General features: G+C 36.6%; 1 pseudogene; it reads right to left on the bottom strand.

Annotated features, from left to right (window-relative positions):
- Positions 1 to 10,833: 10,833 nt before the first annotated feature.
- LOC117706098 (eukaryotic translation initiation factor 1 pseudogene) lies at positions 10,834 to 11,208 on the bottom strand (annotated as a pseudogene).
- Positions 11,209 to 12,373: the final 1,165 nt, after the last annotated feature.

The following is a 12,373-nucleotide window of genomic DNA, read 5'->3' as shown; positions in this document are numbered from 1 at the left end:
CTCCATTGATTCTTGGGTGCCTCCCTTATCCCAGGTCTCTGTCTCATACTGGTGATGCCCCTACCTCCTCAACCTTATCAATTGCAGATTTCCATTCATTCTCATACTCAGGTGGCCATCTCTCCCCCACACCTGATCTGGAACTCCGAGTCCCCTCCCCATCCCTTTTCCCTCTCAGTACTCTCCCTTCATCTGCCTCTGATAAGTATTTTACTCCCTCTTCTTAGTGTGATACAAAAATATTTGCTTATGCCTTCTTTCTTGTTTAGCTTCTTTGACTCTGTGGCATACAGTATGGTTATCTACTTTTGTTGTCTTACTGCCCTGCCTACAACTTCAAGCACTATATTGAACAGATAGGAAGAGAATGGGCAGCCCTATCTTGTCCCTGATTTTAGTGATAATGCTTTAGGTTTCTCTCCATTTAGATTGATGTTGGCAATTGTCTTGCTGTATATTGCTTTTATTATGTTTAGACATGTGTCTTATATCCCTGATCTCTGTAATATTTTAACATGAATAGGTGTTGGATTTTGTCAAAGGCTTTTTTCGGCATCTAATGAGATTATCATGTGATTTTTTTTCCTTTCAGTTTGTTTATAAGGTAGATTACATTGATGGATTTTCATAATTTGAACTAAATTTGAAAATAAATGTTGCAGCCCAGGCAAAATGGTGAGTCCCGGGCCGACCCACGTTTGGGCGGCCACTGTATTCCACCCAGCCCAAGCTGCCGCTCCGGTCTGTGGGTCGGGGTTCAGCAAGAGCAAGGGTGAGGGCAGACTCTACCTAATGTCTGATGTGTCTGATTCTCTCTCTATAGTCTCATTCTGATCTGTTCTGTCTCTGCCTTTTATATGTCTTACTTCTAAGCCACGCCTCTAAGTTACACCTTTAATCATGCCCTTAGGTCTTGTCTCTAACTCTGACCTCTATACTTCTAAGTCATACTCTTAAGTCACACACCTTTAATCTCACACACCTTTAATCTCACGCACCTTTAATCTCAAGGTATCTAAACCAAGATTATCGGAGTGTGCTCAGCTGTTGTAGGCTATTGTAATCCAAATCTCATGTCAGGGTATGTGGCTCAAGATGGCTGCAAAGCTGATAGCCGCTTTCTGCTAAAAGTTGGCCCCCAACATACCTACATACATAGGATGGAGCCTACTCAATTTTGATAGATAATGTCTGTAATGTGTTCCTGGACTCAGTTCACAAGTATTGAGTACTTTTGCATGAATGTTCATAAGAGAAATCAGTCTGATGTTTTCTTTTTTTATTGAGTCTTTGTTTGATACAGGTATCAGGCTGACTATGGCCTCATAGAATGAGTTTGGCATTGTTCCTTCCATTTCTATTTGTTTAACCATTTGAGAAGAATTGGTATTAACTCTTGTTTGAAATTCTGGTAGAATTCTCCACTAAAATTCTCTGGCCCTGAATGTTTTTTGTTTGCAAGACCTCTATCATCTTTATAAGATTGGGTTTAAGGTTATTTTCTTGTGCTTCTCTTGTTTTAGGACTTGATGTAGTATAGTAACTGTACTCTGAAGGTGTCATATGACCTTGGCTTTAGTTGATTGTGTTAGTGTGAGGACCTTAGTCCGAGGAACTTTAGCTATCGGGATGGCTTTGGTCTCTGGATGTTTGTAATGTAGTAGGTATTAGGAGGGGGGTTAACCTTAATAGTCCTAGTGTGGCAGGTCTCTGTTGAGTATCCTTGGGCTGTTTCATTCTGGACCTACAGGTCTCTATGGTTCAGGAGCTGCAGGTATGATGAAGGCAAGAGAAGAGGTGGCAGGAAAACGGATATCTCTGTGGGCTAGCAGGCTGTCCAGAGCAGCTTGGAGTGCACAGAAGATTCAGGGAGCATAAAGGATGGATGGGGGAAGGGAAACTAATCTATATGGCTCAGAATATACAGGTCTGCTGAAGGCTGAATAAGAAGTCACATGGCAAGAGAATGAAGGCTAATGGAGGTCACCCTTGGATAGCAGGCTGCTCAGGGGAGCTTGGCTTGCCCCAGAGCCTAAAGCTACATTTTAAATAAGACAAAATAGAGGTTTTTTTAAATAAAAAGTCAGTTTATTTTATTTAGTCTCAACATTTACAACTAGGAAAAATGCTGATAATTAGGCAAACATCCAAGACAGTTCCAAAGGATTATTTTTTTAGCACTGAAAAGTATTATTCAATTTTTTATGGCATCTTATTGAAATTGTTTACTACATCGTAAAGAAATCACCAAAACAGTGGAATAAGGTTAATTTTTCACATATTAAATTAGAGCATTTTGAAGTAAAACAATTATCTCAGAGTTTTTGTTGGTAAATATTTTGATGGAGTTCAGTCTGTAAAATTTTCTGTTTTTCAATTATTTTATTTTTATTTTATGGGCCTAATGTTGTGTCAGCATATATGCAAGTATACAACATGCATGTGCCATGCCCAAATAGGTGGGAAGTGGTCTTTGGATGCCTTGACAATGGAGTCAAAAGCAGTTGTGAGCTGTCATGTGAGTGCTGGGAGCTGAACCTAAGTCCTCTGGAAGAACAGAAAAAGCTCTTAGCCAATGAACCACATCCAGCCCCACACAGGTAAAGTTGTAATTGTATAGTGAGTCGTGTATTTTGACAAAAGCTATAGTAATATAATGTTGACTATAACAAAAATATCACTGATATTAATGATAATAGAATAGTGATAATTCTATTTGATGAAGTAATTTTAAAATGTTTCACAATGAAAGTTATTTTTGACCATAAAACAAGTCCCTGTTTATACCTATAGATACACAAACAATTTTTGTAACTATGATTAAGCATTCTGAACCATTATCTTTCCCAGATAATCTCTGTTCTTTGATCTAACATATTTGGTGGTTTTCTGGTAACAAATCTCATTTTAATTTCTAGTCTCTTACATTACATACAATGTCACAATAATCATATTATTGCTCATACTAGGCCTTGTTGGAGGTAACCATTTAGCTATCGTAAAAGTATAAATGTCTCCATATGACATATAGGTACTTCTTGCATTTGCATCTCTCTTTGATGCATCCTGGTAGGAGGAACTTTATACAACTTGGAGTAAAATAACATAGCCCAGAAGTGGTGAATTATAACATCTATTTCGTCCATATTTTGAAAACTCTAATTTTTTACATGTTGGTTATTTCTATACATCTTATCTTTCTGATAGCCAACTTGTATGACTATTTACATGGAAAACTTGTTCATAAAAATCATAGGTATATATAGTATATGTATATACAGAGATACATGTACTCCTATATGCAGAGATACACATAGGAAGACCCAATAAAGTTGATAGGATGGATGTGTAGATTTGTAATTTGATGTAAATCATTGGGGAATTTGCTTTCTTGACATTGTTAGATACAATTCTAAAATATAGACTTTCAAATACAAAACATCATATGGATGTGGCAGATAACCAATAGAACTTAATTTGTGTGAGGCTGGATGTGGCTAAATGGTTAAGACATTTTAAAATTATTTTTTTACTATATATTTTATTTACATTTCACATTATCCCCTTTCCCAATTTCTGCCCCTCCCATTGCACCCAGAAGCCCCCTATCCCATCTCCTCTCCTCCTGCTGTGCCCCCACCCACCCACCTACTCCTACCTCCCCACCCTCAAATTTTCGGTTCTTCCAGAGGACCTGAGTTCAGCTCACAGCATCACAGGACAGCTCATAATTGTTTGTAACTTCATTACGTAGGTATTACAAGACCTCTTCTAGCCTCCTTTGAGTTCTATTAATGCATAGGTAGTTCCTCTATTTTGGCACAGTAGTCTTCAGGTTTTTTTTATGTTTGAGGTGGAAATATAAATAGCCCTAAATTCAAAATGAGTTGAAGCAAATTAAAGTCCTTTAATAAATCTTGATTTACTACATATGATGCATTCCCTGGATTAGCTGAGAAAGGTGTATGTCCTGAGTATGCTGCTGTCTATATAAAATCTGCGTTGAAATTATTTAGCCATAGTGACAGATAGCGACTATTAGCTGCATAAACAATGATTTTGACAGAGGTTATTTTCAAAGTTTCTGAAACTTTACAACTTGGGTAACTGTCCTCCTTTACTGAAATTATTTATCATTTAATTACATCAAAGTTCAGGCATCTGTTTTCATTCTTTCTGTTGTTTGTTTGCTATACAATTTAATTATTGATTGAGTATGTAAATGTGCTTCAGTTACTTTTTCTTTGAGCATATTTGTTCATTCTATTTTAAAGGAATATGAGATAGAAACATTAATCAACTACTGGAAGACAAAATTCTTTCTAGAATGAAACCAGATACTGTTGCATGTGTATGACTGACAGTCTAAAGATGCCTAAGTAAGGCTCTGTGTTAGTTTATTCAAATCAAAATTACAGGTAAAACCACTACAAAATTATTAAATTAATTGTATTGTCTAACATATTTCAGTTAACAAAATTTAAAATACTACTATATGGTGATATAAAGGATATAATTATAAACTAAGGATTTTGATTCAATCACACTTAGAATCTAAAATCCTCCACCTTCTTCTTGGATTCTACTAGAACTATATATTTTTTGTACAACAGTTATCCTAGGTACCTGTTCCAGGACTTCTTTTCATGTGGATGAAAAACTTATGCAACTACTGTATCAACCCTGCCGTGCTTGACTGGCAATTTGTCTCTCTACTCCTTATTACTACAAAACTAAACATATTCTTGTCTTTGAATACTCTTTTACATTACCTATTTATAGATCTTACACAATACAATTTATAATAATTAGGAAATGGATTATGACTTTCTTCCTTTAAAACAATAAATGTTAAAAATTATTATTTGGGAATTAAATTATAGAATAAGTATGTGAATGAATGTGTAAATGTACATCTATAACATTATTTACAAGAAATTCTGAAATTTAAGTGGTTTGTACTTCTATGTTTTAATATAATATTTATATTGTATTTCTATATTTTAATATAATATTTATATTGTATGTTATTTATATAAATTCATATTAGTCCCAAAGGTATTCAGAGTAAACAATGCAACCATAAATGTCTGTAACATAGTGTTGTAAATTTGTTTTTTTTATTGGATATTTTGTTTACATTTCAGATGTTATCCTCTTACCACATGCCCCCCAGGAACCCAATATCCAATTCCCCCTCATCCTGCTTCTTCTATGAGGATGTGATCCTATACATCCACCCACCCACTCCCAACTAACCACCCTCGAATTCCCCCACACTCAGCATCCAGCCTTCAGTGCACCAAGGATCTCCTCTCTCACCTATGCCTGACAAGTCCATCCTCCCATACATATACAGCTGGAGCCATGGGTCCCTCCCTATGTGTTCCCAGGCTGGTAGTTTAGAACCTGGGAGCTCTGGTTGGTTGGTATTGTTACTCTCCCTATGGGGCCTCAAAGCTTTTCAGCTTCTTCAGTCTTCTCTCTAACTCCTCCATTGGAAACCCCATGATCAGTTCAATGATTAGCTGTGAGCATCCACCTCTGTATATGTCTGGTTCTGACAAACCTCTAAAGAGACAGCTATATTGGGCTTCTGTCAGCATGCACTGCCTGGCATCCACATCAGTGTCTACCTTTGGTGACTATACACGGGATGGAGAACCAGGTGCAGCAGTCTCCAGATGGCCCCTCTTTTAGTTTCTATCCCAAACTCCATATTTGCTCCCATGAGTATTTTGTTACTCCTAAGAAGGACCGAAGCACCCACACTTTGGTCTCCCTTCATGATATTCACGTGGTCTGTTAGCTGTATCTTGGGTATTGTGAGCTTTTGGGCAAATATCCAATTATCAGTGAGTGCATACCGTGTGTGTTCTTTTGTGACTTGGTTACCTTTCTCAGGATGATAATTTCAAGTTCCATCCTTTGCCTAACAATTTCTCGAATTTACTGTTTTTAATAGCTGAGTAATACTCCATTGTGTAAATATACCGTTTTCTGTATATATTCCTCTGTTGAAAAACATCTAGGTTCTTTCCAGCCTCTGGCTATTATAAATAAGGCTGCTATGAACATAGTGGAGCATATGTTCTTGTTATATATTGGAGCATCTTCTGGGTATATGCTTCTCAGTCCTTTGAGTTTCCTAAGTTGAGAATTCTTTGTTTAGCTCTGGACCCCATTTTAAATAGAGTTATTTGGTTGTATGGAGTCTAATTTCTTGAGTTCTATGTATATATTGGATATTAGCCCTTTACAGGATATAGGATTGGTAAAGATCTTTTCCCAATCTGTTGGTTGCCATTTTGTCTTATTGACAGTGTCCTTTGCCTTACAAAAGTTTTGCAATTTTATGAGGTCCCATTTGTCAAATCTTGATCTTAGAGCATAAGCCATTTGTGTTCTGTTCAGGAACTTTTCCCCTGTGCACAAGTGTTTGAGGTTCTTCACAACTTTTTCTTATATTAGTTTCAATGTACCTGGTTTTCTGTGGAGGTCCTTGATCCAGATGGACTTGAGCTTTGTACAAAAATATAAAAATGGACCCATTTTCATTCTTTTACATACTGACCTCCAGTTGAACCAACACCATTTGTTGAAAATGCTGTCTTTTTCCACTGGATGGTTTTAGTTCCTTTGTCAAAGATCAAGTGACCATCGGTGTGTGGGTTCATTTATGGGTCTTCAATTCTATTCCATTGATCTGACTGTTTCTGTACCAATACCATGCAGGGGTTTTGTTTGTTTGTTTGTTTGTTTGTTTTGTTTTTTTATCACTATTGCACTGTAGTACAGATCTAGGTCAGGGATGGTGATTCCTCCAGTTTTTTTTTTTTATTGTTGAGAATAGTTCTTGCTGTCTTATTTTGTTATTGTTGTTGTTATTTCAAATGAATTCGAAATTTTCTCTTTTTAACTCTGCGAAGAACTGAGTTGGAATTTTAATGAGGATTGCATTGAATCTGTAGATTGCCTTCAGGCCATTTTTACTATATTAATCCTGCCAATCCATAAGCATGGGAGATCTTTCCATTTTTTTGTGATTTTTCAATTTCTTTCTTCAGAGACTTGAAGTTCTTGTCATACAGACCTTTCACTTGCTTGGTTAGATTCACACTAAGGTATTTTATATTATTTGTGACTATTGTGAAGGGTGTTATTTCCCTAATTTCTTTCTCAGCCTGTTTATCCTTCGAGTAGAAGAAGGCTATTGATTCTTTTGAGTTGATTTTATATCCAGCCTTCATTTTTATTAAATTCTTAAAAGTCTTTAATTTCTTTCTTTATTTCTTCCTTGACTAAGTCATCACTGAGTAGAGCGTTGTTCAGTTTCCACGTGTATGTGGACATTCCATTGTTTTTGTTATTATTGAAGACCAGCCTTAGTCTGTGGTGATCTGATAGGATGCAAGGGATTATTTCAATATTAATGAATCTGTTGAGGCCTGTTTTGTGAACAATTATATGGTCTATTTTGGAGAAGGTACCATGAGGTGCTGAGAAAAAAAAGGTATATTCTTTTGTTTTAGGATGAAATGTTCTATAGATATCAGTTAAATCTATTTGGTTCATAATTTCTGTTAATTTTACTGAGTCTCTGTTTATTTTCTGTTTCCATGATCTGTCAGTTGCTGAGAGTGTGGTGTTGAAATCCCCCACTATTGTTGTATGAGGTGCAATGTGTGCTTTGAGCTTCAGTAAAGTTTCTTTTATGAATGTGGGTACCCTTGCATTTGGAGCATAGATGTTCAGAGTTGAGTGTTCATCTTGGTAGGTTTTTTCCTTTGACGTGTATAAAGTGTCCTTCCTTATCTTTTTTGATAACTTTTGGTTGAAAGTCGATTTTATTCTATATTAAAATGGCTACTCCAGCTTGTTTCTTGTGACCATTTGCTTGGAAAATTATTTTCCATCCTTTTACTCTGAGGTAATGTCTGTGTTTGTCGCTGAGGTGTGTTTCCTGTATGCAGCAAAATTCTGGGTCCTGTTTACATATCCAGTCTGTTGGTCTATGTCTTTTTACTATAGAATTGAGTCCGTTGATGTTAAGAGATATTAAAGAAAAGTGATTGTTGCTTCCTGTTATTTTTGTTATTAGAGGTGGAATTATATTTGTGTAGCTATCTTTTTGGGGGTTTGTTAGAAGATTATTTTCTTGCTCTTTCTAGGTTGTAGTTTCCCTCCTTGAGTTGGAGTTTTCAAACTATTATCCTTTGAAGTGCTGGATTTGTGAGAAGATATTGTGTAAATTTTTTTTCATGGTATATCTTTGTTTCTCCATCTATAGTTATTGAGAGTTTTGCTGGGTACAGTACTCTGGGCTGGCATTTGTGTTCTTTTAGGGTCTGTATGATATCAGTCCAGAAACTTCTGGCTTTTATAGTCTCTGGTGAGAAGTCTGGTGTAATTCTTATAGGTCTGCTTTTATATGTTTCTTGACCTTTTTCACTTACTGCTTTTAGTATTTTTCTTTGTTTTGTGAATTTGATGTTTTGATTATTATATGACAGGAGGTATTTCTTTTCTGGTCTAGTCTATTTGGAGTTCTATAGGCTTCTTGTATGTTTCTTTAGGTTAGGAAAGTTTTCCTCTATAATTTTGTTTAAGATGTTTACTGGCCCTTTAAGTTGGGAATCTTCATTCTCATCTATACCTATTATCCTTAGGTGTGGTCTTTTCATTGTGTCCTAGATTTCTTGGATGTTTTGGGTTTTCTTTGACAGTTGTGTCAATGTTTTCCATGGTATCTTCTGCACGTGAGATTCTCTTTTCAGTCTCTTGTATTCTGTTTGTGATGCTTGTGTCTATGACTTCTGATTTCTTTCCTAGGTTTTCTATCTCCATGTTAGTCTCCCTTTGACATTTCTTTATTGTTTGTACTTCCATTTTTAGATCCTGGGTAATTTTGTTTAATTTCTTCACCTGTTTGGTTGTGTTGTCTTACAATTCTTTAAGATATTTTGTGTTTCCTCCTTAAGGGCTCTTACCTGTTTACCTGTGTTTTCCTGTATTTCTTTAAGGGAATTGTTTATTTTCTATACATGTATGAAATGTTCAAAGTGTGTGTGTGTGTGTGTGTGTGTGTGTGTGTGTGTATGTGTGTATGTTTACCCACTATCTCCCCTAGTCAATTTGTTTGATATTTTTCTGTTCATAACACTGAAGAACAGTTATTAAGGTGCAGTATTATTGCTAGGATATTTGAAAATATTATTCTCATAAATACTTACAATTGAAGTTTTCAGCTCTCATCTAACACATTCTTGATATATTTAGACACATACCTTCCCCAATGGTTACACATTCTATCAATGTGTGAAAGTAAACTGTTTTTTAGCCATAAAAGCACAACAATCTGTCAATAATTTGCATAACTAGAAAAGAATTGTTTTTAAAACTGTTCTCTATCAACTGAAATTGATGTCATAGTTTTTAAAATTATGTTCACCTTTTTTTCTGAAACTTTTCAAACTGAGAATAGTATCGCCACTGAAATCATGCTTAATATATATACACTTAATAATGCATCTATTAATAGTGAAGAAATAGTAAACTACCAGATTAAACTAATGAAGGTGTGCCAGTAACTATGGTTCAATTAAATAACACTGATCGTGTAGACTTCAGACCTGATTCTTACAAAAAAAAAAAAAAAAAAAAAAACTCAAAATTCAAGTGTACTACTCTTTGTGCACAATCTTTGTGAAATGACATCATGTTGAAGCACTAATCCTGTATAAGTACCACTGATGGCCACTGTGATAAACAGTGTTTTGAGAAAATAGCATCACTGTATCCCCAGGGTCAACACTAAAGTGGTAAAACCATTCTCATTGTGTTTAAGGATTGGCTTATTTATATATTATCTTTCGCTGAACCACCAATCTTTTTTTTGTTATCATTTTTCATGATATTTATTCTTGGTGTATACTAAAGATCGTATTAAAATAACTCAAGATTTAACATTTTTAAACCTAAGCGTAACAACATAGCAATAATAAACATCACACTATGAAAAGAGATGCTGAGAATTAGAGCTGAAGAACTTTCATAGTAATGAAATCATTTCCCAGGTTTTTTTTTTTTTTTCCTCAAAACAAGCTTTATTTAAATAAGGATTTAAAAGCATTACATAACATTAAAACTGGAGGGAAAAAGAAAACCAAAAGACAAGTTTTTTTCCTTCTCATGGTACAGGGGCTCGTATTGAGTTGAATCCTCTACAGCTAGCCACATGACCAATGGCACCAGCTTGGCATTTGTTCCCTTGTCATAAGTTTAACTGATACCAGGCTGGCCTTACCCTTCATATTTCAACATCTCTTGGCTAGGATAGATCTGCTTTAAAAAAGACTGCCCTGATGGTGAGCTAGGTGCCCATGACTTCTCTGGAAGGTAGCTTTCTGAATTCTGCCTACTTTGTCAAACACCAGGGGTTCTTTTTATGGCTAGAGACTCCCTCTAGTGACATAGCTGGGGCGGTGTTACCCATACTCTTGATCACTTGGGCTATTCAAGTGATAACACTCTCCTAGGGCAGGGGACTCTGTAGAGGGAGCCCCAAGGACCCTCTGGTCAGACTTAGCCTCCTGTGATCTTGGGGTTCTTGCCTGAAACCTTGTTATTGCTTTGTTTCAGGGTGGACACTTCCAGGGCTTACTGCTTAACCTGTTTAAATGAGGGACTTCAAGACTACACAGCATGGCTCTTTTCAGTTTATTGCATGAAGGAGTTACACTAGTCCAAGTTAAAAGTGGACCCCAAATGATTACATTATACAAGCTGTGAGGGTTTTAAACTTGTGACAACGGACCAAAGGGAGAATCTACTCATTGCAAGGAAATCCTCACTTAAGCTTCCGAGAGCCACAAGCGCTTAAAACCCATGAACCTTCAGCCGATCGTCCTCAGCCAGTCCAGTCTCTATCAGGAACTGGCATGTTCTTGTGCTGGTCACCCTGGAGCTGAATTACTTCTCCATATTCTGGATGCTCAATTACAGTTCCATTGCAGGCAAATCTCTTTTTAAACGCCTTTACTAGTTTCTTTTTATCATAATCATCAGCGATCCCTTGGGCAGTTATAAGGGTCTTCCTGCCATTTCTCTATTGAATTCTTATATGGATATAATCCTCAGTCACAGCAGGAAGCAGGTCACCACCCTTACTTGCATCAGCAAAGAGTGCAGGTTCTGGATAGTGGACATACGATAGGATTCCTTTTCCTCGGTGGAAACGGCCTGTGGAAGAAGGCTGCAGGAGAAGGCAGCGGGTGTCGGGAACAGAGCTTCAGGAAGCGAGGGGCTTGAGGGGGAGACAGCTGAGTCCTCAGTGGCAGCTCAGTGACTGAGGCCTCATTTCCCAGTTTTTATAGAAAAAAAAAAGCATATTAAGGAAAATTTTGATATATGTTCAACCAGAACCATGTGAATGTGACAAGAGTAGAGGTTAGGATTTCTGTATATGCTTTAGCTTTATTAAGTTTAGCATGTGTAAATAACATGAATAATTTTTCAACATTTTTACTGACTCTTAAAATTTCACAGTATGCACCCAGATCACACTCATTTCCCAGTCCTTCCATGTCTTCCCCAACTCTTGTGACTTCCCCCTCACAAAAAAATAATAAAATTAAAATTAAGAAGTCCACTTTGTGTTATTATTATAGTCATTGTAGTGTGGTCAAATTCTCTCTGGCCAGCTTCTTAAGTAGAACTGAGTAATTCCCTTCCCTGCGTCTGCCAGAAGCCAGCAATTATGAAACAATAACTTCAGGATTCTAGTCACATTTTTTGAGTGTTCTTTTGGTGGGTTTCTCTCTGGTATGCAGCTTTTTCTAAGGTGGTGAGAGTTGAGGTGAAGGGCTGTCACAGAAGTCTTTCATTTCTCTTCCTGTTTCTCAGTTGTATATCTGCAATCATCCATATGTCATTAAGTGGTGTGTGTGCATACTGCAGCCTGGGGCCATGTTCATGGTCTATGCTGTTGTCAGAAACCATGGGCAAGTTCATGGTCCAAGCTTCTGATGACTATAAAGAGAAATGTAAATACTTCTTCAAAGTGTCATTGTAAAGTGATTAAAAGAGACTTGACACTGCTCAGCAGTTAAGAGCACTTGCTGTTCTTTTAGAGAACCAAGACCTACATGATGGCTAGCCAGTACAGTTAGCTCTAGTTACAGGGGTCCTATACTGTCTTCAAGCCCTGACGGACAGGTTATGTACACACTACACATACATACATACATACATACATACATACATACATACATACAGGCAAACACATACATACAGGCAATTACAGTAATAAAACATTTTAAAGTAATGAATAATCATGCGTTGGAGATAAGCAGGTACTAAGTATCTAAGGGAT

This window comes from Arvicanthis niloticus, chromosome 3 (genome assembly GCF_011762505.2).
Source record: "Arvicanthis niloticus isolate mArvNil1 chromosome 3, mArvNil1.pat.X, whole genome shotgun sequence".
In the NCBI taxonomy this organism is placed as follows: domain Eukaryota; kingdom Metazoa; phylum Chordata; class Mammalia; order Rodentia; family Muridae; genus Arvicanthis; species Arvicanthis niloticus.
This window is presented reverse-complemented; position numbering and strand designations above follow the sequence as displayed.